Raw genomic sequence first — 6000 nt, forward strand, 5'->3', positions numbered from 1 at the left:
ACCACTACCCGAAAGCCGATACCGCTAGAGAAGAGCAAGAATCATACTTTTTCTACTTCGCTTGCCGAACAGGAATTCTTTGATTCAAGATCCCCTTGCGCCCAACAACCCTCAGCTCCTCAGTCTTATACAGGACCCCCACAGCGTATCTCACAGCAAAGCTATCCAATACTGCCACAACATGCTCCACAGCAGAGTTACCCGACAGTGCAGCAAAGACCTTACGCAAGTCCCTCTATTCAGATCACATCAGTACCACACACTTTTTTTAGGGGGGTACACAAGCCAATGCCTTTCCAACTACTAATCCACCCAGGAAGTTCAGTCCTCTGCCAATGTCATTATCACAATTGCTCCCACAGCTGTTAGCAGCTAAGATTGTTGTACTCATACCCGCCAGGCCATTATCAGATCCCCCTCCCTAGTAGGAGAAGACAATTCCCCGGTCAGAAGATTGTCTTGTAGTATTGTAGTAATGTAGTTCGCAAGATAGGGTGAAATAAAGTTCTTTCGCTAAGTATAGGGCGATGCCCACTACAGCTGGGAATCTTGTGTGGGCAAAGAGCTTGTTGGAGGAAATGGATTTGGAGCATCGAGAGCTCCGGTGAAACACGAGCGAGCCAAAGATCTAGAGGTCGCCAATATATCAAGGGAAAGGGCATTCTGTAAGAAAGAAAGTGGTGGCAAGCATCATAAGGACTCCAACCATCTCTAGTGAGAATCATATTTCCGACATCTTAACTAAGGGACTTAGCAGGGCCCTTCTTTGATGAGCAAGCTGGGAATGATCAATCTCCATTCGCTTGGAGGAGTGTTAGCGTATGTGTGTCACTTATGTCTCATGTACTTGTACTAATTGTACTTGAGTTGTACTCTTTGATTTGTTCATTAGTCACGTCCAGTCGTATTGGCAAAGCTGGGGTACGCATGTTGTACATAACCGCAGCCATCTTCTATCAATGCTGAAGTTGGAATTCATGAAAGGTATTCTCCCAATTCTCTATTGGAACAGATAGAGCCCTTTGGCAAGGTTGGGTATTAGGTATAGCCTATGAGGGGGCCTCCTTCCTAAAAAAAGCCTTTCCGATTGCCTCCGCCCCTATCTCTTAAAGCTACGGCATCCCACCGATCCTTGCATCGGCTCTGCTAGTTGGCTTTGCTATCAAGGCATAGCATTCTATGGACTCTTCCACCACGTCCAGAAATGGTATGCCAACACCTTTCTCCTTAGCCAACCAAAGTCTTCTGATGGCAATAACCGCCTTTGCCAAAAGGAAACCGGTGTTCTCCCTACGCAGGTAACACCCTACTCCTATTACCATGGTCTTCCGAGTAGGATATGTAATACGTCCATAGGGACGACGTCACACCAGACGTCCTGCTTTAACTTCCCCAGCTCCAACATAGCGGAAGGGGCACCTTATAACCCCTTACCCGGCCCGCTGCTCATGCCCTTTTTTTTCTGATTCGATAGGGCTCTGGATGAGGCCCTTACTTAAAAGTAAAAGGGCTGAAGCCCCAACTAATCCACCATCTCCGTGGACGCTATCTTATGAACTCCCAGCATCAATGATCATCTTTGCACTGGCCAATTCCGACATAGATTCGGAATACAGCCTTCCGTATCCTCCTCCTTTCTGCTGACGTTGGCTCACGTTGCCACACAATCTAAGGACAGCGAAACTGTCTCCTCTCCTAAGCTTCAGAACCTCCGCTATGTTTCCTACTTGAACAGAGATTAATCCGCTTCCCCGGCTCTAGGCTCCACAACGTTCACTATTCCATCTTCAGCTGGTCTATTCTTCACTCCCCCAGCAGCATTCGTCCGTCTGAACATTGGGACAGTAACGAGCAAAATGCCCAACTCCTCCACATTCAACACAGTTACCGGATCCCCTCTGCTGAGCCTTTTCTTATCTCCTCTGCAGCATACCTAACTCGAGATTCTTTTTTCATAGCATAGCTGGCATCTCACTAGGCTCCGAGGAACAGCCTTCCAGTTGAGAAGTAGGCGGTTGGGAAATAGTGATCTATGAGAGTCTTCCTGACGAGACCTTGAAAGCTGCTTATGCAAGATAGTGCATGCAGCTTTATACTCATCCGAAGCTCTTCATTCTTCATCATTCGTGCCTTGAAAATTGGAATTTCTTCGTCACGGCATAAGGTTTTGAAGCCTGGGGCCTCTAGGCAGGATATGGGGGAGGAGCAAGCAAGCTATTTAACTACTGGTCGGGTATAGCTTTCTGATAGTGTAGAGAAGAGAAAAGGAGAATGCTTCCCCAAAGCCACCCAATGTGAGCCCCGCTGCCGGATTAGCTTTCCTCTTAGTGAGGCGATCGCCCTTCTTCCTCAAGCCCACTACTTTAGTAATTCGGGAAGGATCCAAGGCCTTCTCAAGTCAGTCATTCGGGAACCTCTTTCGTCGCTATACTGGCGTCAATCTTTCCATAAAATGGTAGCCGCTAAGGCCACTCGGACTACCTTTCACCATAGGGGACAACAGGAGAGCTTCAAGCCCTCTCCTTAGCCGGCGCAGCGTTGATATTGTATAACCTTAGGCGGCAGTTGAGTAACTCTCGTCCCTGGGTGGGGTTTAGTTCTTCCCCCCTATTTGGAAAAGAAAAAATGGCTAAGTCCATTTCTTGGATTCTCCCTTACGTGACAAATCATTAAAAAAGCACCATTCTGACTTCCGACAACTATAAAAACAATCGAACAGATGCGGGAATATAATAAGCCAATAGCACTAGGCCCCTATTAGTCAAGCAAGACCCCCAAAAAACTCTTCCCTTCTTAGATAAGCACGAATCCCTAGGGATAAGCGAAGAAGACTTTACCCCTTGTATCACATCAAGGGTTATGCCGGGTCAACCCAAGAATCACTAGGGACTATTTGCCTTAAACTAAGGGGATGCAATCGAGAGAGTGACACAATGATTTTCCTTTTAGTTCAGTGCAAGACCACATTCCACCCACTTTAAGGACGCATGTGGATACACGATCACGGTGCCGTCCCGTCCTCCTATCATAGATGTGTCAAATTCCCATTCCAAGGAGGAAGAACCATAGTGAGAACAGAGAAAAACATACCCAACCCCCGAGTACCAATTTCATGGACATGTTCCCATTAGAGAAGCAAACAGTAAACCCATGCGAATCGAAGAGGTCTCAAACGACCTAGGGAACCACTCCCGAGTGAACAGTCTCGAGGATGGCAAAAAATGTGACGATCCGGGTACACACCTGGAACAGGCCTAGGAAAGAGAGAAAACGGAATCATCAAACCTATAGATATAGAACCGTCACAAAGATCTAGAAACCAGGGAAACGGATATGACGGCTTCTCCTCACAAGAAGACACGGAATGGACACTAGCTAAACGATTCAAATCTTCAGGATCAGTTGAAAGCATAGACGACAGATCCTTCTCCTGGACTCAAAAATATCTTTGATCATAAGGAAGGGAAAAGGGGACTTAGGTTTTCAGCGTGCCCAATCCCATCCCCATAGTCCTTTTACCGACTGGGACCACCCGAAGAGACAAGTGTTTTGCCCTTCTCCCGTAGAGTATGGCTCCCCGTATCGTGTCTTTCTGGCATATCTATCCTTATTCTATTTTTGTGCCTAGACAGATGATAATAGATGTCCGTTTCCGGGATTTCTGCCATGATATTTAATAGAATAGCGGACTTTCTTTCTGAGGTGTGGTCTATCCGAATAGCTAGAAGCAGAGCGATAAGAAGAAGGAGGGAAAGCTTGAAATTGATGCTTCATAATCCCCAGGAGGAGAGGCCCACCAGATATCACTCCTCCGCATAGGGATCGATGGATCAATGGAAGAGAATCGATATTGCTTGGTCGGAAGTGCCTCGTTCCTTCCACTTGATCGCCAGTTGGTTCATAGAAAGAGAGTATGTAATGAAATAATAAAGGTCAAAAGCTCCCCCCCGGAACCGGTTTCCTTTGTTTGCTACCCTTCAAAAACCATGTGCTTCTCGATATTCTATCCAGCAAGGGGCGCCGCCCTCCCCCTCGCAATTCTCCACCCTCTGACCTTCCTTTTTCCTTCTTTGCGCTAAAACAGGCCTATAGGTTAGGTTCGCCTTTCTAATAGAAGTTGAGTCTATATAGAAGTATATAGAATTAGACAGATCGTCTTCAGCATGAACAGAATCACCTTTGTTCCGAAGCAGTGGGAATAGCTTTTTCAAAGCTTTCGTGTGGTGTGTCCCGGGAGAGCAGCAAGCCAAACATCGTACTCTTCGGAGGGACCGTGTCATGTCAGTCACGATTAGAATAAAGGAAGTTCGCTGGCCCAGAGGTGTTGGTTCAAATCCAGCTCGTGACAATGGCTCGAGAAGGAAAGGCGCCGATTTTGCAACGGATTACTCCACACTAAGGGAGAAAGACTTTATGTACCAAAGTGGGGCAATCTAAGAAAAGAATTGATAAAAGAATGCCATGACACGAAGTGGGCAGGACACCCAGGGCAGCGGCGTACCTTAGCCCTACTCGAAGAAGGAGACTTTTGGCCCCATATGAGAGAAGAGGTAGAGGAGTACGTAAGAACCTGCCTTGTTTGCCAACAAGACAAGGTAGACCACCAGAAACAAGCAGGCCTGTTGGAACCCCTACCAATCCAATCCCAGGGAGACCCTGGGAAAGCATTTCCATGGACTTTATCTCGGCCTTGCCTAAAGTGGATGGATTTGGGTCAATCATGGTGGTAGTAGACAGGTTCTCCAAGTACGCCACGTTCATAGCAGCCCCGACAGATTGCACGGCTGAAGAGGCAGAAATTTCCTAAAGAACGTCATCTGGGGGATTCCACGGAACATCATCAGTGAGCGGTTCACAGGACAAAAGTCTTTTGGGTTCGGAACTACACTTCTCCACCAGTTTCCACCCACAAACGGATGGGCAGACGGTAACGCCCTATTAGAATTGGAAGAATACCTAAGATACTTCGTAAGGTACATTTGTTGGATGTAGCCCAGTTCTGTTACAACTTGCAGCACAGCGAGGCGCCGCATCACAGCCCCTTCGAGTTGGTCACGGGACAGCAACCCCTTACGCCTCACACTTTAGCTCGTATCCCCACTGGTCGAAGCCCGGCCGCCTACAAGTTCGCCAAGAATTTCAAAGAGCCCTAGAGAAAGCCGCTAAGAAAATAAAGAAATGGGCAGACACTAAGAGACGGCCTGTAGAGTACAAACAAGGAGACCTAGTAATGGTCAATCTCCAGCCACAACAATTCAAAACCTTCAGGAAGGTTCACAAAGGGCTCATACGCAAATATGAATGCCCTTTTCCAGTTAAAAAGAAGGTAGGAAAGGCAGCTAATTCATATTTAAATTCAAGAATAAAGACGATAAGACGCTATATCGTCTGCATCTATAACTACTTATATAAGTATAAGGGAAGGTAAGAAAGCAGTAGCGCACTTGACACAGCATTGGATTGCTTTCCCTTGAGGGGGATACCGGCTTAGGAGTAACGAGCTGGTAAACGGCACTAGTCGTAAAGCGCGGAGCAACGGCCTGGCAATAGCAAGAATGAATGCCGTGCAGTCAGAACGAATGAACGAATCCCTGTCTGTCTGGAAAGAGTAGCTCAGTTAGTAGCTCAAACCTGGCACCATGGAATGAAGCCAATCATAGACTCGCTTTGGACTGTACCATAGCTAAAGAGCTTCCTATGGCCATTTTCCTTGGCTTTCAGGCAAACCCTACTTTCATGTGATACGACTTAGTTCTATTACAGCACCCCCCTTTGTTTTCCAGCAGTAGATTAAAGAATTCAACAACACAAATGAGTCCATTCATATGAAATCAGCAGGTTACAGCTGGGTAAACCTCCTTTAAACAGCTGTTTAGTGTTTCCATTCCATCTCCATTCAATCAAGAACAGGAATTATAGTTTGTTCTTAAGAGTTGTATATGTTACCACGAATTCCAGTCGAATAGCAACCGAGGGAGTCAAAGAATATAAAAGAAAGAT

Source organism: Populus euphratica, unplaced genomic scaffold, assembly GCF_000495115.2.
Source record: "Populus euphratica unplaced genomic scaffold, PopEup_1.0 scaffold83.1, whole genome shotgun sequence".
NCBI classification, from domain to species: Eukaryota; Viridiplantae; Streptophyta; class Magnoliopsida; order Malpighiales; family Salicaceae; genus Populus; species Populus euphratica.